Source organism: Oryx dammah, unplaced genomic scaffold, assembly GCF_014754425.2.
Source record: "Oryx dammah isolate SB20612 unplaced genomic scaffold, SCBI_Odam_1.1 HiC_scaffold_5, whole genome shotgun sequence".
Classification (NCBI taxonomy): domain Eukaryota; kingdom Metazoa; phylum Chordata; class Mammalia; order Artiodactyla; family Bovidae; genus Oryx; species Oryx dammah.
In genome coordinates this window covers 15,993,442-16,014,498 of record NW_024070189.1, presented here as the reverse complement: position 1 = coordinate 16,014,498, position 21,057 = coordinate 15,993,442, and the positions used below count along the sequence as shown (strand labels likewise).

The following is a 21,057-nucleotide window of genomic DNA, read 5'->3' as shown; positions in this document are numbered from 1 at the left end:
GGAAAAAAAGCTTTAGATTATGAATGCAATTAACACCAGTTTGTAAAATCTAAAAGTCATTTAATATAGTCTAAACAGTACCAAAAGAAGAACTGAACCAAAGCCTAAAAATAATGTCACTTGCTCTCCACCACTTAAGTAAGATGCAATGGGAATTTTAAAATGAGAGATAATTTGGATTTATTCCTAATTTAAACCCAATTGAAACACCAGGATCATTCCAAATTCTATTCCACTATTTTTGCATCCTCAAATTAGGCATGCAATGAAAATGAGCTTGGGCAAGAAGCCTCAGGAACATCAGACTGAAATCCAAAAGCCAGAGAAATGCATTCTATGTGTAGGGCACAAGATTTCTCTTATACGCTAGGCCTTAACTGTCAACTCTTCTTTTTTGGAGTTTCATCAGAAAGTATATGGATAATATCTATAATAATTCCCTATTTAAAAACTAAGGAATGTTACTGGATATGGAGAAAAATCCTAGCTCTACGAAGCAGATATATTTGAATCCAGGAAGTGAATCCGTTATTTGTATAGCTTCATTAATGAGGATTGTATTCAAATTTCCTTCCTTTGTTGTATACTTTTGGTAAATATTTCTTGCAGGGCAGGGTAACAGGGGAACTATAACATTTGGCTTCATGTTTTTTATGGTCCTATGTTTGTGAAGTTTGCCAAAGGGAAAACAAAATTTCATTAACTGATTAATGAATGTTAACTGATTTGATACATTAGGAACACATGTCCACATAGGTTTTGTGTGGGTTGGCTCAGCTGCCTAACAATACCTGCTAAGGGTACCAAATACATGAACTTAGTTCCAAATAATCTTTCTTTTGCAGCAGGGTACATACCTCCCTATTCCCGTCTGATAAAGGGAAGATGCACACACAACCCCAGGGATGTGGGCACGTGGGATTGTAAATGCGTCATGGCCACCGAGGGGAAACAAAACCACACCACTCAACCAACAGCAAACATGGCAGTCATTAAGGGCTTCCCAGGCGGCTCAGCGGTGAAGAATCTGCCAGCAATGCAGGAGACGCGGGTTCGATCCCTGGGTCAGGAAGATTCCCTGGAGAGGGGAATGGCAGCTCACTCCAGTATTCCTGCCTGGGAAATCGCATGGGCAGAAGAGCCTGGCAGGTTACAGCCCATGGGGTCACAGAGTGAGACATGACATAGCGACTAAAAACAACAACACTGGTAATCACTGTATGCATACAAAAAGGTTGAGGAATCTATACTGAATCCTGGCCAGTTCAACCAGCTCAGCTGTCTACACACACAGCCATGCCCCAGACAGCAGGTTCAAGCTCTGTGGTACCGATATTTGTCCACCTGACCCTCAGAGATCTGTGTGCAGTGACAGAGGTGGAGAGTGAAATCAGAGAAAATGCTTGCAAGCATTAAAGTCTCCATAGAAGTCTGAAATTTCAGTGTAATGGCAATAGACAGATGAAGTTTGGAAGTAATGAAAAATACGTCCCTGAATCTGCCCTGTGGTTTTCTCTCTGAGGAGTGATCAAGAGGTAGTGAGCCAAAATGTTTTCCCATAAAGAGGAAATGGAGTGCTCTCCATTGCCAGGAAAGGCTGCAGGATTCTGAAGAAGTCTCATTAAGAACAGTCTTTGTTTTTTAGTTTAGCTTTTCTTTTTTTTCCTCTCCAAAGAGAATGAGTAATTAAAGGCCTTTGAATTACTCATGCTCATTTTTCTAAAACCAAAGGTTTTTTTTTTATTGTTCTTCTAAATAAATTAAGGAACTATTTTTATCTCTCAAATCTGAAAATCATGCTTGAAACAAATGCTGAGTACCTTTTAATGCTGAAAGAAGCATTCCCTTCTGATAAAATACATTTTAATCCTCAGAATCTGATATAACCTGATAATGCCCACAGAAACCTTTGAATTGTTGGTGATTGTGGGGCTGTTGTTTTGCTGTATTGGTCATGTATTACTGCTGATCTTGTCACACTGGGTCACTCACCCACCAACAGATATTTAACACACTGTGTATTCCCTCAAGGGTGAATTAGCTGCACGCCCAGGGCTCAGTTGTTTCATGCTAATAGCTATTAAGTGAGCTTCTTTCTATGAAAGAATTAGAGCAGCTAATAAAAATTAGAGCTCACAAAATAGAACACCCAGAATACTGGAAAAAATTTTAACTATGATGTACCTTTCACAACAGAAAGAAACATGCAAGATTTAGGGTAATGCAAAGAGCATAGCACACTCACACAACAAAATGAAGCTTTCATGCCAACAGAAATCTGAGGCCAGGGAACCATTCCCAAATTTTGAACACATTTCTGCTAGATATTAACTCCCTTGGTATTCACGTCCTATTTGTGAAATAAAGGAATAGAATTAGATGAACTGTAAGTCCCATTTCAGCTATAAAATTTTAACATCCAACATAATGAATGAGACAGCTGCCACCCCATTCACATATTAATTAAGAATTTTTTAGCTTCCATAAATTAACCTCCTCAAAATGAAATGATACAGGATCCTAACTACAAACCAGGACTGGGACTCTGTGTAATTATGGCAAACAACTTATTCAATCCTGCAGCTAAGATTTTGTAATACTGCCCCAAATTCCTACACAGAGCAAAGTTTTTCAATGAGTGAAACAATAAAGAAAGCTAATGGAAATTAGGCCACCTAAAACATTGGAAAATTAACTTTAGTATGATGTACCCTTCATAGTATTAAATAGCAGACTTGATTTTGTGAAAAGTGAAAAGTGTGACCATAGTAAATAAATTTTGTGAAAATTTTGTTCATTCCACGGTTTATCAGGGTTGGTTAAAGTGGAAAATATGATGAGTTGTATGTCTTATAGAGAACATGAAGATTGTCACAATTTAGCTATTATGCTGGGTATTGATGTTTTTTTGTAAATTGAAACTACAAGTTTGCATAGTTTTATGGTTAATACACCCAACGAATATGAACAGAAACAAAACAGATGGCATTAGGAATATAAACACAGCAATGATTACTAGTGAAATCAAAATTTCCTTCTAATCCTTTGCTTTAAAGAAAAACATTAGCTAATGAGTTCTACTCGTATCATGCAATGTACATAGAAGAATGATTAGAAAAGTAAGAAATAATTGCCTTATTAGAATATAAAGATACAGGTGAGAAGATGTTAAGCTGACATTAAAGGCATATTATAGAGAGACAAGTTACAAGAAGGAAAAAGTAGGAAAAAGTGAACATATAATTTGTGGAAAATGGGGCTTAGCACATTCCTATATTCTAAAAGAGGTTTTTGGCAAAATTGTTGAATTCTCATTTACTTAATCCCTTTGGGTACAAAATTCCTTCAAGTATGCATTAAACTTTTGAAACTAAACAGTATGTATATAATTATTTTGCTTCATCACAGTTAATAAAAGAGGGCAACCGAGGTGGAAACAGTAAGAGTTTTTGCATGCTGACACTCTGATCTTTAAAAATGTTTAAACCTGAGCCACCCAAACAGAGCCTGTATCAAAGACAAGAAGGCACTTGACTGGCGCTCAAGTTTAGGATGTTGATCATATTCCAAGATAGCAACCTACAAACAAGATGGCTGGAACCCATTAAACTGCACGGCCCTCAAAGCCGTGGAGGGAGACCTAAACTGCACGCTAACTGTCAAAGTGTGACTTGCTCAGTCATGTACGACTCTTTGCAACCCCATGGACTCTAGCCAGCCAGTTCCTCTGTCCATGGGATTTGCCAGGCAGGAATACTGGAGTGGGTTGCCATTCCCTTCTCCGAGGAATCTTCCTGACCCAGGGATCAAACCCTGGGTCTCCTGCATTGGAGGCAAATTTTTTACAGTCCAAGCCACAAAGGAAGCCCAGAATTATGAGATGACCCCCAAATTCCCACCCCCTGGTGTTCACAGCCTGGAAAATCCCTCTCCCTTTAGTGCGGGGAGACCTGTGAAGATGACAGCAGAGTCTCTCCTTTGCTTAGGTTCTACTGTTGGACAAAAAGGTAATGTCACAGTCACCCCATTGCTCGTATTACACTACGTGGGTCTCCTCATAGCAGAGCGGAGAGCGTTTTCTCTGGCTGACTGTGAAGACCTAAACCTCACGATATTGCCAACTGGTGAGGCCTTGAAGTGTTGTTTGGGAGCTGAGGGCAACTCCTGGCTGACAGCCAGCAAGACAAAAGGGTCCTCACTCTCGCGGCCACGAGGAACTGGATTCTGCCAGTAACCTCGCTGGAGCTGGCAGAGCACCCCAAGCTTCAAGGAGAAGCAGAGTGCAGCCAACATCTTGATACAGGTGGTGACATTCTGAGCAGAGGACCCAGAGAAAAGGCAGCCTGATTCCAGACCCACAGAAACTGTGAGATAATAAATTTGTGTCATTTTAAGATGCTAAATCAATGATAATTTAGTACACACAGAGAAAACTAATGACCAATTTGGCTGTCCATGATACATTTCAGGGTCAACAAAGACATCTCAGAAGTGATCTGGACTGCAAATTGAATTAGAGTTATTCTGAAACAAACACCCAGATCACTTTGGAAACGTCTTCTATACAATTAAGTTTTAATTTATGCAGTAACCCCCATCTCCATCTGTGCTGTGTTGAGTCACTCAGTCATGTCTGACTTTTTGCAACCCTGTGGACTGTAGCCTGCCAGGCTCCTCTATCCATGGGATCCTCCAGGCAAGAATACTGGAGTGGGTTGCCATGCCCTCCTCCAGAGGATCTTCCCAACCCAGGGATCAAACCCAGGTCTCCTGCATTCAGACAGATTCTTTACTGTCTGAGCCATCAGAGAAGGCTGCCTCTTTCTGTAATTAACTGGAAATATTTATATAAAAATACGGAGGTTTTATATTCATGTCAACTAAAACTACAGACCAATTTGAAAATTAAATATTTCAGCAGTGATTTTTCAAAAAACATAATTTCCTCAATATCTGATATATAAGTGTAATTTTATTTGTTTACATTTTATCCTGCATTCATGTCTAGTCCTTTGAATAGACAAGGCAGTCAAGGTCACTGTGAAGTATGATTTGAGGAATAACAAAAAAATTCACCCCAAAGCTCTCACATTACCTTAATAAGGTACCTAAAATTGTTATCATTAAGATTTACTCTGTACCTCAATATTTTTTTCAAATAATGTATGAGAAAATTCTAAATAAGTAGAAATACACACACACACACACACACACACACACACACACACACACACACACACACACACACACGAGAGTTTCACCTTGGGGGCTTAAAATTATCTCAAGAAAGCCTAAGTGTGTTAGTCAATCAGTTGTTTCTGACTCTTTGTTATCCCATGAATTGTATGTAGCCTTCCAGGCTCCTCTGTCCATGGAATTCTCCAGGCAAGAATACTGGAGTGGGTTACCATTCCCTTCTCCAGGGGAACTTCCTGCCCTGGGAATCTTCCTGTCCTGGGGATCGAACCCTAGTCTCCTGCACTGGAAGCAGATTCTTTACAAACTGAACCACCGGGGAAGGGTTAAGAAAGCCTATGGAAATCCAAATACATTTTAAACTGCTGCATTCTAGAATATACTATTAGGTTGGTGCAAATGTAATTGCAGTTTCAGATCATGACTATTAAATCATTATAACGAGGATCAAACATATCTTTAATAATCACAATAGAAACCATTACAATCAACACATTTTTGCCAACAAAAAATAAATTTGTTTATTCCTGTAGCATAAAAATCCATATTTTGGGATTCAATGAACTCTTGGAAAGAATTTTATGCCTCCTGTTGGTTGTGGAAGCATTTTCCCTTCAAAAAGTTGTTGAGATGCTTGAAGAAATGACAGTCAGTTGACAAGGGGTCAAGTGGACATGGTGAAGTGCTGCTTGTGTGACATGAGGTCTAGAGTTGTCAGGGAGAAGAATTGGGCCCCTTCTGTTGACCAACGTCAGCTGCTGTAGGCTTTGCACTTTTCAGTGTATCTCATCAATTTGCTGAGATGTAATGGTTTCAGATGTAATGGTTTCAGATGTAATGGTTTCAGGTGTAATGGTGTCACTGGGATTCAGAAAGCTACAGTGGATCAGACAGGCAGCTGATCATCAACCGTGACCATGACGTTTCCAGTGGGCAAGTCTGGCCTTGGGAAGTGCTCTGGAGCATCTTCTTGGTCCAACCGCTGAGCTGGTCATCACCAGTTGTCATATAAAATCCACTTTCTATCACATGTCACAGTCCGATCAAGAAATGGTTTGTGTTGTTGCACAGAATAAGAAATGACAACACTTCAAAATCAACTATTTTTAAAATTTTTCATTCAGCTCATGAGGCACCCACTTATTGAGCTTTTTCACCTTTCCAATTTGCCTCAAATCCCAAATGACTGTAGAATGGCCAACACTGAGTTCTTGGGCAACTTCTCGTGTAGTTGTAAGAGGATCAGCTTCTTCTTTTTTTTTTTTAATCTTTTATTTTTATTTTTTTAGATTTTATTTAATTTATTTAAAATATAAATTTATTTATTTTAATTGGAGGCTAATTACTTTACAATATTGTATTGGTTTTGCCATACATTGACATGAATCTGCCACAGGTGTACATGTGTTCCCCATCCTGAACCCCCCTCCTACCTCCCTCCTCATACCATCCCTCTGGGTCATCCCAGTGCACCAGCCCTGAGCATCCTGTATCATGCATAGAACCTGGACTGGCGATTCATTTCATATATGATAATATACATGTTTCAATGCCATTCTCCCAAATCATCTCACTCTCACCCTCTCCCACAGAGTCCAAAAGTCTGTTCTATACATCTGTGTCTCTTTTGCTGTCTCACATACAGGGTTATTGTTACCATCTTTCTAAATTCCATATGTATGTGTTATTGTACTGTATTGGTGTTTTTCTTTTCGGCTTACTTCACTCTATATAATCGGCTCCAGTTTCATCCACTTCATTAGAACTGATTCAAATGTATTCTTTTTAATGGCTGAGTAATACTCTATTGTGTATATGTACCACAGCTTTCTTATCCATTCATCTGCTGATGGACATCTAGGTTGCTTCCATGTCCTGGCTATTGTAAACAGAGCTGTGATGAACACTGGGGTACACGTGTCTCTTTCAGTTCTGGTTTCCTCGGTGTGTATGCCCAGCAGTGGGATTGCTGGGTCGTATGGCAGTTCTATTTCCAGTTTTTTAAGGAATCTCCACACTGTTCTGCATAGTGGCTGCACTAGTTTGGATCAGCTTCTAAGATTACTCTCAGTTGTTCAGTGTCAACTTCCAATGACGGCCATTGTACCATATCTTCACGGTTTTCGTCTCCTTTGCAAAACTTCTTCAACCACCACTGCACTATATGTTCATTAGAGGTTCCTGGACCAAATGCGCTGTTGTTGTTATGAGTTATCAACACAGCTTTAGGACCCATTTTGAATTGGAGTAAGAAAATTACTCAAATTTGTTTTTTGTCTAACATCATTTCCCTAAGTCTAGAATAAATAAAAAATAAACAGCAAGAAATAAGTCATTAGCAAAAAATATAAAGTGACAAATGTGCATTAAAATGATGCATAACATAACATTAAATAAACATAACATTTATTTGAGGATGTATTCCAATATCAAATGGCAAAGTTCAACAAGGCAAAACCCCAACTACTTTTACACCAACCTAATAACTGGCTGTCTTTTCTCTTTTGACAGAAGATTCTGCCATACAAGGCCCTGGAGACACGCTGAAGGTAGTGAACATTAGGAGGCCCTATAGAGAAGCTGAATATTTCATAAATTTACTTGCAAGGATTCTATATATACATGTGATATTGAAATTTAATTTTCTAGTTGATATTATTTTGGTAGAGAAATTCAACTGTCCATATAGGAACCTGAGTTTGCCCACAGTCAGTGGTACAGATGGGGCTAGAGCAGGCAAGAGATTGGCACTTACCTTATTTTTCAAATCAAGGAATAACAACCAAACATATCATTGAAAATACTAGAGAAAAGGTTTAAGATTCCTAGTTATAAACAAGTAGACAAAGTCACATGCAATCATGGCCTATTCTAGCTTCTCAGTTTTTGAATCAAAAATATGATTATATAGATCAAAGATCAGCCAACTACTGATCATGACGAACTTAGCCAGCTGCAGCTACTGTGAATAAAATTTTATTGAAACACAACTACCCCCTTTTCTTTTACGTATTGTTTAAGGCTCCTTCCTGGTACAGTGACAACACTGTACAGTCATGACAAGCTGCATGGCTGGCAAAGCCTATTTCTTTAGAAAAATGATTTGCAAACCCTTGTTTCTAGTCTATCAAAAATCAGTATTTAGTCTGAATTTATATTAGTATATCTATAACACCATAAAGAAAGTATACATGACTCCATCTAAAGTTCTCGGTTAAGTAAATAAATGGCATTGGCAGGAAGTGTGTATGACCAAAATACTATATATTAATATATATTTAGACTGGCTAGTGACTAATAGACCCATATAACATGAAGGGTGACAACATCTTACACTTTTGTAAGCATTCATAAAATGGGCAAATAAATTCTCTTGGTATTTTTGGCCCTTACAGATCATTCATTTATTGCAAACCTCATCTTGATATTGTAGTTACAAAACATTTTTTCATGAATTTAACTTCTTTGTAGACCTCTGTGTAATACAATACTGCATAAAAATTTTATAATCCTCTGTATACAAACTCACTGTAGAACCTGGCTGAGATAGAAAATTGAGTAGAAATGAAAAGAAAAATGCTATGATAGCTTTTGTAATTATAGGATATGTTCTTACAATAAATATTAAACCTAGCAATAATGACACGATTTTAAGAGATATAGAGAATAAAAAGTAGCCAAGTTAAAGCACATCTATTCCTAGAATTTTTCTTAAGGCATATAATTTAAATGGCATATGCAATTTCAGATAAACTAAAAAGCAACTGGTTAAAACTTAAATATTTCTTTATGGTGCAGAATTTGAGCTCCTAATTGGTATTTATGTATACTCCTGAGGTGATTATTTTTTGAAACCATGTTTGATATAAGCAGCCATCCCAGTCTATGACAATGTGGAAATAGAATGACATCATGTCTACAGAAAAATTCAAGTCAAGTTATCTGATTTTTATGAAAAGTTGTCAACTTTACAAAAGAGTGTGTCTGTTCATCTGGTATAAAAAATCTAAACCATAATATCATGTCTCCAAATATGTCTCAGAGAGCTCATCCATTAACTTTAAAATTCAAATACTCAAATTTCACATAGCCTATCTGAACACTGTAATATTTGAGAGTTTCAAGGGGCCATGATAATAGTTTCCCTAGCTTCTTTGAGCTCTTTTCATTTGTTTATTCAATCATTCATTCATATGTCTAAATCTTATAAACTTCCTGATGACCTACTACATACCAGGAACATTAGCTGGACAGTCACCATGCATGATAGCTGACCAAAAACAGAAAGCCATATTTTGTTTCCAGCAAGCATTTGCCAAGGTCCCATGTCCCTTGGACTGCAAGGAGTTCCAATCAGTCCATCCTAAAGGAGATCAGTCCTTGGTGTTCATTGGAAGGACTGATGTTGAAGCTGAATCTCCAATACTTTGGCCACCTGATGCAAAGAGCTGATTCATTTGAAAAGACCCTGATGCTGGGAAAGATTGCGGGCAGGAGGAGAAGGGGACAACAGAGATGGTTGGATGGCATCACTGACTCAATGGACATCAGTTTGGGTAGACTCTGGGAGCTGGTGATGGACAGGGAGCCCTGACATGCTGCAGTTCATGGGATTGCAAAGAATTGGACACAACTGAGTGACTGAATTGAAGTGAATATAACATATACTTTATGCACTGTGCTAAGATCTAAGAATACAGAGATAACTAAATGGAACAATGGTTAAAACACCAGTATGCACCGGATATTCCTGGGGATTTCAAAATATACAGAGGCTTAGGTTCCATCTTGATCCAGTGGATCAGAATTTCTGGTAGTAGGACCCATAACTGAATTTTTGCAAATTCAACTGTTGATCATTAGGCACACTGAAGTTTGAGAGTCATTTGTTTGGAAGATGTACTATACAGCACATAGATAAGGAAAGTCCCATGATTAAAATGGAAATACCAGGAAAGAAGCATCAAGTTCTACCTGAAGAGGTCAGAAAGAACTCTTTGAAGAAACAGAATCTTCAAGATGTCTTAACAAATGAGAAATTCACCAAGAAGATAAACAGAGATAATTCATGTGCAAGAGGTAATCCACCCAGCAATCCCACTGCTGGGCATACACACCTAGGAAACCAGAATTGAAAGAGACACATGTACGCCAATGTTCATCGCAGCACTGTTTATAATAGCCAGGACATGGAAACAACCTAGATGTCCATCAGCAGATGAATGGATAAGAAAGCTGTGGTACATATACACAATGGAGTATTACTCAGCCATTAAAAAGAATATATTTGAATCAGTTCTAATGAGGTGGATGAAACTGGAGCCAATTATACAGAATGAAGTAAGCCAGAAAGAAAAACACCAGTACAGTATACTGACACATATATACCGAATTCAGAAAGATGGTAATACTGACCCTTTATGCAAGACAGTAAAAGAGACACAGATGTATAGAACGGACTTTTGGACTCTGAGGGAGAGGGAGAGGGTGGGATGATTTGGGAGAATGGCACCGAAACATGTATACTATCATGTAAGAAACGAAGTGCCAGTCTATGTTCGATGCAGGATACAGGATGCTTGGGGCTGGTGCATGGGGATGATCCAGAGAGATGATATGGGGTGGGAGGTGGGAGGGGGAATTCAGGATTGGGAGCTTATGTACACCCGTGGTGGATTCATGTCAATGTATGGCAAAACCAATTCAGTATTGTAAAGTAAAATAAAGTAAAAATAAAATTAAAAAAAAAAAGAGGTAATCCATTTAGAAATGAATGAAGTCATGAGAACAGCATGCCATGTTCTGGGAACTGCATATTGCTAAACAGATGCTAAATAGTTGGAGGGTGTGCATGGGAAATACAGAAATCAGATTGATTATATTCTTTGCAGCCAAAGGTAAGAACCTCTATACAGTCAGCAAAAACAACACTGGGAGCTGACTGTGGCTCAGGTCATGAATTCCTTATTGCCAAATTCAGACTTAAATTGAAGAAAGTAGGGAAAACCACTAGACCATTCAGGTATGACCTAAATCAAATCCCTTATGATTATACATTGGAAATGACAAATAGATTCAAGGGGTTAGATCTGATAGACAGAGGGCCTGAAGAACAATGGATGGAGGTTTGTGACATTGTCCAGGAGGCAGTGATCAAGACCATCCCCAAGAAAATAAATGCAAAAGGCAAAATGGTTGTCTGAGGAGGCCTTACAAATAGCTGAGAAAAGAAGATAAATGAAAGGCAAAGGAAAAAAGGAAAGATATACCCATTTGAATGGAAAGTTCCAAAGAATAGCAAGGAGAGATAAGAACGCCTTCCTCAGTGATCAATGCAAAGAAATAGAGGAAAACAATAGAATGGGAAAGACTAGAGATCTCCTCAAGAAAATTAGACATACCAAGGGAATATTTCATGCAAAGATGGGCACAATAAAGGACAGAAATGATATGGACCTAACAGAAGCAGAAGATATTAAGAAGAAGTGGCAAGAATACACAGAAGAACTATACAAAAAAGGTCTTCATGACCCAGATAACCACAATGGTGTGATCACTTACTTAGAACCAGATATAATAGAATGCAAAGTCAAGTGGGTCTTAGGAAGCATCACTACGAACAAAGCTAGTGGAGGTGATGGAATTCCAGTTGAGCTATTTCAAATCCTAGAAGATAATGCTATGAAAGTGTTCCACTCAATATGCTAGCAAATTTGGAAAACTCAGCAATGGCCACAGGACTGGAAAAGGTCAGTTTTCATTCTAATCCCCAAAAAAGGCAATGATAAAGAATGCTCAAACTACTGCACAATTGCACTCATCTCACACGCTAGGAAAATAATGCTCAAAATTCTCCAATCCAGGCTTCAACAGTATGTGAACCGTGAACTTCCAGATGTTCAAGCTGGATTTAGAAAAGACAGAGGAACCAGAGATCACATTGCCAACATCTGTTGGATCATCAAAAAAGCAAGAGAGTTCCAGAAAAACATCTGCTTTACTGACTATGCAAAAGACTTTGACTGTGTGGATCACAATAAACTGTGGAAATTCTGAGAGAGATGGGAATACCAGATCACCTGACCTGCCTCCTGAAAAATCTGTATGCAGGTCAAGAAGCAACAGCTAGAACTGGACATGGAACAACAGACTGGTTCCAAATAGGAAAAGGAGTACGTCAAGGCTGTATATTGTCACCCTGCTTATTTAACTTATACAGAATACATCATGAGAAATTCTGGGCTGATGAAGCACAAGCTGGAATCAAGATTGCTGGGAGAAATATCAATAACCTCAGATATGCAGATGACATCACCCTTATTGCAGAAAGTAAAGAAGAACTAGAGAGCCTCTTGATGAAAGTGAAAGAGGAGAGTGAAAAAGTTGGCTTAAAGCTCAGCATTCAGAAAACTAAGATCATGGCATCCAGTCCCATCACTTCATGGCAAATAGATGGGGAAAATGTGGAAACAGTGCTGACTTTTTCTGGGCTCCAAAATCACTACAGATGGTGACTGCAGCCATGAAATTAAGAGATGCTTGCTTCTTGAAAGAAAGTTATGACCAACCTAGACAGCATATTAAAAAGCATAGACGTTACTTTGCCCACAAAGATCTGTCTAGTCAAAGCTATGATTTTTCCAGTAGACATGTATGGATATGAGAGTTGGACTATGGGAAAGCGGAGCCCTGAAGAAGTGATGTTTTTCAACTGTCATGTTGGAGAAGGCTCCAAGAGTCCCTTGGACAGCAAGGAGATCCAATCAATTCACACTAAAAGAAATCAGTCCTGAATATTCATTGGAAGGACTGATGTTGAAGCTGAAACTCCAATACTTTGGCCACCTGATGTAAAGAGCCGACTCACTGGAAAAGACCCTGATGCTGGGAAAGATTGAAGACAGGAGAAGGGGATGACAGAGGATGAGATGGCTGGATGACACCACCGACTCAATGGACATGAGTTTGAGTAAGCTCTGGGAGTTACCTATGGACAGGGAAGCCTGGCATGCTGCAGTCCATGGGGTCGCCAAAAGCTGGACACGACTGAGCAACTGAACTGAACTGTTCATGGGAAAATTCCAGGAGAAGAATTTGGAAAGGTAAGCAGAAGAAGTCAGGCCATCAAGGACTATGCATGTTTTATTAAAAGTGTTGATACTGTCTTGTGGGCCATAATGAGTTATCCAAGTTTTATAATCAAGTAAGTGATATTATTAAGACATATTACAACTAGTAAGGTAGAATTAGATGCAGACAGCAGGAAGAAATACTACCCTGGGTAAGAAATCATGAGAACCTGGACTAAAATAGTGGTGTCATGGGGAAAATAAAGGAAAAATAAAATAGACTTTTAGAAAGTACTAATGATATGTTTAGGATATAAAATAAATCGTGAAGAGAGAATTAGTGGTTTCTAATTTGAAAGACTGGCTAGATTATGCACATATTGGAAACAGTAATACAAGTTAAGATTTATACAACATGAGCCACGTTCTAGGACTGTCCTGAGAACTTTGTCCATTCAATTTCCATTCACCACTGCGAGACAGGCATTATGCCAATTTTAGAGATTAAGAAACTGAAGCACATGAAGGTTGACTTCCTTGCCCAAGATCATCAAGTAGAAAGTGACAAAGTCAGGATTTGAAGCCAGGCAGCCTGGTCTCATGGCCAATGCTCTTTATTGCTCTGCTGTCTCCTAAATGTAGATAATGAGGAGAAGCATAGGGGAATGTAGAAATTAGAGTGGATTTATACGAAAGACACTGTGGTCTGCATGAGCTTCTCGTTGAAATACCATGTGGGCAGTTGAGAGTGTGGATCTGGAACTCAACAGAGCAGCAGTCTCTAGGTCTTTAGAACTGGAAGTCATTTAGTATGTAGATAGTTTGACACTATTAGTGTAAAGGAGATCCCTAGAAAAACATGTGAAGTGAGAAGAGAAGCAGCCTAAGAATACCATTAACAATATTTTAGAGGCAGACAATGTTTTCAATGGAATGTTACAGTTAGCCATCTGTAGATTTTGGTCTACTTATCTATTTATTCCATTACAAACAGCATTTCTTTTCTTTGAGAGAAGTCTCCTTCTTCATTTATCAGAATTTACAAAAAATTATATTTTTGAAAAAGAAATGAAAATTATTTGACACATTTTTTTTTTAATGCTTCTCTGTTAACCAAAAATTATAGGAGAGCAAAGTTCTGCAGGTAGGGGATGCTCTTAAATGAAAACAAAGCAATATGACTTTCTCTTTCAGATTATTTATGGTGTATGAAGAGAGTTGGACCATAAAGAAAGCTGAATGCTGAAGAATTGATGTCTTTGAACTGTGGTGTTGGAGAAGACTCTTGAGAGTCCCTGGGACTGTAAGGAGATTCAACCAGTCCATCCTAAAGAAGATCAGTCCTGAATATTCACTGGAAGGAGCTGAAGCTGAAACTCCAATACTTTGGCCACCTGATGTGAAGAACTGACTCATTGGAAAAGACCCTGATGCTCGGAAAGATTGAAGGAGGGAGGAGAAGGGGATGACAGAGGATGAGATGGTTGGAGGTCATCACCGACTCGATGAACATGGGTTTGAGTAAACTCCAGGAGATGGTAATGGACAGGGAGGCCTGGCGTGCTGGAGTCCATGGGGTTGCAGAGTCGGACACGACTAAGCAACTGAACTGAACTTATGAAGAAACAGTCAAACTACCACACATGCAGTTAAGTCTATGGACTATATTGTATCAGAAAAACTTTAGCAAACTATTCTTAAAGGGTTATTCCAATAAGACTCACTGTAGAGCTCTGAGACATTTCAGCCAAAATATTAAAGGAATGCCATGATCTAATGTGCAACTGTGAAAGCTGCACACACATCATTTCAGTGGCAAGGAAAATTCTAGATTACTTTCATTTCTCCCAGCTTCAATAATAGCCTACTTCATTCTGTAACAATGAGATTCCATGTCATGATCACCATTAATCTGTCAAGTATAAGCATTACTTAACTTCATGCTTTTCCCTGAAGATTTACATACAAACCTGACAACATCATTTAGCACCATTTTCTGGCTCTTCTCAGCCAAGGAGCAATATTGGCAGGAATGAGGATTAAATACCAAGTCACACCTTAAAGAAGGTCTAAACCGGAAAGCAGAATTAGAAATATTCTTACTCTTTGAACAAGCCCATGTAATCCAGATCTTCAGAATCTTAATTTTATTGACCATTAAAATATATGTAAGATTCTTTAAAATTTCTACATCAAAATTTGTTTTCTTTGCATATGAATCTCTCCAAAGTAGACTCCTATAATTACTCTTTTACCCCAAATATCTTAACTTTGTCTTTATTTTTAGAGAGTTAATGATTTACTATAGTGAAGTAGAAAGAATCAGAAAAGCCCAAATTTGAGCCAGTGCTGGCACGGTTCCTGTCACCCAGCCAAGGATCAATAACTATTGAATGAATATGGCCTCAGTTGCCAAGAAGTTAGATAAACTGTGACCTTTGGGTTAGACAGACAATATTTGTTAAGTGCCCTGTAATCCATATATATATATATGCTTCCTGGTTAGCATTAATAATAAAAATCCACCCTTTATTATGAAAGCATTTTAAATATTCTTTTGGTTCATTTCTGCTGAGAAAAATCCTTTCATTGGGGATTTTTGTTTCAAATGAAAGAGAAAAAAAATAAAAAATTAACCAATAAGACTATCATTTTATAGAGAGTGAGAGACTCAACTCCTAGGTAGGTTGATAAAAAGTCCAGGGTCCCCAAGGAGGAGAGAGAAGTCTGGAATTGTCAAGGAGGAGGAAAGGACAAACATCTTTTTTTTCCTCTACATTCCTTAGTCTTAGTCACAAAAAACAGGGTTTTTTTCCTTTAAAACCAGAATTGATGATTACACAGCAAACAACTCAGTTTAAACTCTGTACTAGCAATTATACAACAACAATGTATCCTGCTTGAGGACAGTTTCTCCTTCCTGAAAACCTTCTGACTAATCCTGATATCTTAAAATGTGTAGCATGGGAGTGGGTCTGGTAGGATCTTTCTATTGTTAAGTTCTAATCCTGTTATCCAGTCCATCCTAAAGGAGATGAGTCCTGGGTGTTCATTGGAAGGACTGATGTTGAAGCTGAAACTCCAATATTTTGGCCACCTGATGCAAAGAGTTGACTCATTTGAAAAGACCCCTATGCTGGGAAAGATTGAAGGTGGGAGGAGAAGGGGATGACAGAGGATGAGATGGTTGGATGGCATCACTGACTCAATGGACATCAGTTTGAGTAGACTCCGGGAGTTGGTGATGGACAGGGAAGCCTGGTGTGCTGTGGTCCATGGGGTTGCAAAGAGTCGGACACAATTGAGCGACTGGACTGAACTGAATCCTGTTATCCTAAAATGTAAATTGTGGGAGTGGGTCTGGTAAAATTTTCACAAACTTGAGACATTCTTTTGATTTATTATAATAACTAATTTTAAAAGTATATGATTCCCTTGCCCACACTAGTGAGGGGGGCAATCTCTGTCCCCTTTCTGATGTCTATGTCAGAACCTTTCTCTGTCCCCTTTTCACTTTGCTACATAAAAGCTCTTGAGTGCTCAAGCCTGGTCCCTGGTCCCGAAGCTAAATCTTCTTCAGAGATCACAAATCCAACATCGTTCACCATAAGCTATCAAGAGGAAGAGTATTGCCCTCTATAGTACAGGTGTTGGACAATGCTATATATCCATTAGGGTATAAACCACAAAACTGTCTTCAAATATGTTTATTTGCTACTCTCATTGAGAGATGTGTCATATCATAGAAGTTCTACTTTTATTCTTCAAGCAATTAAACTGAAGTATCATCCTCTTAAAGATGAAACAGAATTTTGTCTTTTCATTCTCCAAATTTGCTTCCATTATAGGAACTTCTCCGTAGGAAAAAGTGATAACATAGAAAAGGCATATGGCTGGAATTTGTAGAACTAATTAGCTGTGCTGTCTTGGGGCATATTCATAACTTTTCTGGGCCTCTGTTCTCTCTCTGTTAAAAAGTGGGGGGAATTTAATTACGTGGTAGTAGAGAATCACTACTTCTCTTAAAATCTGTCACATTAACTATCTCATGCTTTTATTTTGGAAAGGCATTTTTCTTATAGCTTTTCTAGTTTATGTTAAAGGGCTTTAAATTAAAACACTATAATGTCAATCAGTTATATTTCCTCTAATTGGGAGCTATTTGAAATTCTTTGTATCTTGAAGTAGCCCTTGTATACAGTGATGGTGTTCCTGAGCTCTACATAATTTTCTTTGAAAATACACTGAGCTTTTTCCCTTTCTCTCCATGAAAAGACTATGAAATTAGTGTTAGAATTATCTGTTTCCATTAAAAAAAAATAGCACCTTAGAATCGATACTTTCAAACTGAGGTGTTGGAGAGGACTCTTGAGAGTCCCTTGGACTGCAAGGAGACCCAACCAGTCTATCCTAAAGGAAATCGACCCTGAATAGTCTTTGGAAGGACTGATGCTGAAGCTGAAGCTCCAATACTTTGGCCACCTGATGTGAAGAGCTGACTCATTTGAAAAGACCCTGATGCTGGGAAGGATGGAGGGCAAGAGGAGAAGAAGGCAACAAAGGATGAGATGGTTGGATGGCATCATTGACTCAATGGATGTGAGTTTGAGCAAACTCAGGGAGATAATGAAGGACAGTGAAGCCTGGCACGCTGCAGTCCATGGGGTTGCAAAAAGCCAGACATGACTTAGTGACTAAACAACAACTCTTTATATAAAATATTTAAACCACCCTTCCTTCCTTCCACTGCTGTTCAGTCTTACTCATTTTCAAGACAGGTTTAACAAGCAGCTCCTTAGCAAATTCTCACTTTAGACTGTCTGTAACAGTAAATATCTTGGGATTTTAAACTTTGCAATTCATCATGGAAAGAGAAATTAAAGAAAACATTTGCTCAGAAATAAATCCCTTCCAAAATAAAATGCTTCATACAACAAATTAATTATCTAAACATATTTATGTCACCTACTCTGTAATTTGCTTACTCATAATTCTAGGGTTATCAGATAAAATACAAGATGCCTAGTTAAATTTGATTTCAGATGAATAGTGAATAAGTTTTAATATAATTATGTGTGCAGTGTTTGGAACATATTTACACTGAAATACATTCTTATACTAAATGATTAATATTTTAAGAATATTTGCTATTTATCTAAAATACAAATTTAACTGATATTCTATCTTTTTATTTGATAAATCTGGCAACCTTTCTTAACTCTTCTTTGTAAAAGGAATTACTGAGGGTGATCACAGCTGCTGAACATAAACTCCAAGTGGCCTAACTCAACAGAAATCTGTGTCTCACTCTCTCGTGTGACTGTTTCCAGTTGGCAGGTAGCTTTTCTCTAAATGGTCTTTTAGGGACCCAAGTTCCTCTCATAGTGTGGTTCAGCTATTCCAAGGCCTACATCCACTAACAGAAGGAGCAAGAAGGATGTACAAGGTAGACTCACTTCTCAACTGCCTTGAGCCAGAAGTGACATAATTTCCACCCACAAATTATTGGTGAGAAGCAGTCATATGGCTCCATTTAGATTAATCACAGGCTGAGACGTTTAATCCCTCACTGGGTAATGACTTGCCAGAGTTACCTCTACATAATGAGAGAGAGAGATGACATTTTGGCGAAAATGTTATTTGTGCCTCAGCTTAGAACAAGTCACCTTATGCCATTTTACTTTGTACTTCGGAAAGAAAAAACACTGAAGATACTTGGGACCTCCCTCGTTGTATTAGTGGTGTACATCCTGTGATATTTAGTAAACAGTAGAGATGAAGTTGATCTAATTGATGGTTTTGTGTAGAACTGTTTTTCCTGACACTGAAAAAAATATGCTATTATATCTATGTCAGTCTACATCAAGGATCTCTCATAAGAATCCACAAGAAAATGGATGTGCACTGCTTTGAGGAATTCAAATACCAGTCACAGATCAAATCATAACACGTGTTACGGCGGGAGACCTCTTGGGGGATCTAGCAGTCTGGGGCAAAGGTCACCAGCAAGGTCTCCAATAGTCTGGCATGTTACCCTTACCTATTAATCCTGAAAACTGCTTGAAACTCAACCACAAAAATTAACCAAGACTTATGGGTCTTGATCTGTGAGTCCCCATTTTTTCAGCTCTGAGAATGATTCAGTTCCTTCCTTGCTTGCTCTTGTCTGCTCTGAAAGGAAGCAAAGGCTTACAGTTTTGTACTTTTTGATCCTGTGTCTCTGTCCATCTTTAATCCTGACCCATTCTCTCTGGCATCCCCAGTAGGTCCAGAATTTTGCAGGTGACCTGCTGTTAGGTCTGCCTCATTTTAAAAACTTGTAATGACCACAGTAACACCCCTTTTCTTGTAACTGGCCTGCTGGCCCAAGTTTCTGTGACCCTATGTTACCATTTCACTTACCGGCTTCAGTTCCCGCGGGTAGTGATATTAAATCTGTGGCCCCTATTGTTAGGCTGCAACCTCTAAGTTAAGCCTTTATGAAAGAATTCTCCTGACATATCTGAAGTGACACAAGGCTACTTCTTGCTTTTCCTGTCCTAACAATGAGCTTCAGTCCTATATGGAAGTGAAAATTGCTCAGACTGCTTGAGACCTGGCTTTCCACACCCTTCCCCCCAAGGAGAAAATGGAATCAGGGTGTCTATCTTTCTCTATGCCATTCAAAGGAATTTCTCATTTTTCTTCCTTCCTAAGAGCTTTCAGTGCTCCAAATAGATGAGCCTTCTCTATAAGCATTTAGGTTTTCAAGTTACAACATCCCTCCCCCATAGCAATGTAATCAAAATTCAAGTTAAGTGCATTTTTCATGAAAACTCCTAAGAGCTAGATCCTTAAACAATCCACTGTCCCTTAGCTAAAGTCTTACCTCTCTTCTAAAAAGCAGCTCATAATTCATGCTCCTTGGAAGACTTCTTCCTACATGGGAAGCTTCACTGAGGATTCTACTGTATCTAACCACCATAACAGTAGGAAGGCCTCCCTGACCTCCTTCACAGGCATAGATGAATTACCACGTTCCTCATCATCAAACATTCATTTGGTGCCTGTATGGTATCTGCTACTACATGAGGCGCTGCACAGAGTTAGCAAGATGGAAAATTTGCCTTTAGTTAGTGGTGCCTCATTCATCACATACAGATAATATTTATGTATGAACATATTTGCTGAACGAATAAGGAAGAGTATGGGATCTCTTGTGCTGTTGTGTGCTATTTCCATGTTTTAAGGCCAGTGACCTTTTGCTCATGGGTAGGGGCAGTATTAGGGCTTCCCACGTGGCACAGTGGTAAATAATCTGCCTGTCAATGCAGGAGATGGAAGAGACATGAGTTTGATCCCTTGGTCAGGGGCAGTATTATTACTGTAGGGCAAATCTCCAAGAGCTCACGGGTACAAAGGACTTTGAGAGACCACAGTAAAACAGTCTCAGAGTCTAACAATAAAAAGCATATATATTCATTGAACATGTTCCCATTTTATACACTCACAATAATTTGTACAAATTATAAACTACATAATAAAAAATAATTCAGCTATTTTTTAAGGAAAGAAAATTGGTTTGGAGGGTATTTTGATTACATAATTTGTTCAACATTCCAGCTTATTTACTTGGAATTGCTGACAACAAATAAAAGCTATTATGTAATATGGAAAACAGACAATGTTATTACTTTAGTAGTAACTATATCAGTTCAGTTCAGTCACTCAGTCGTGTCCCACTCTTTGCAATCCCATGAGAAGCAGCACGCCAGGCCTCCCTGTCCAATACCAACTCCCAGAGCCTACCCAA

At 38.5% G+C, this 21,057-nt stretch overlaps 1 protein-coding gene across 3 annotated transcripts in view; it reads right to left on the bottom strand.

Annotated features, from left to right (window-relative positions):
• MCTP1 (multiple C2 and transmembrane domain containing 1) overlaps nucleotides 1-21,057 on the bottom strand; it is a 565,543-nt gene that overhangs the window by 430,943 nt on the left and 113,543 nt on the right. The gene's annotated exons all lie outside the window — the stretch shown is intronic.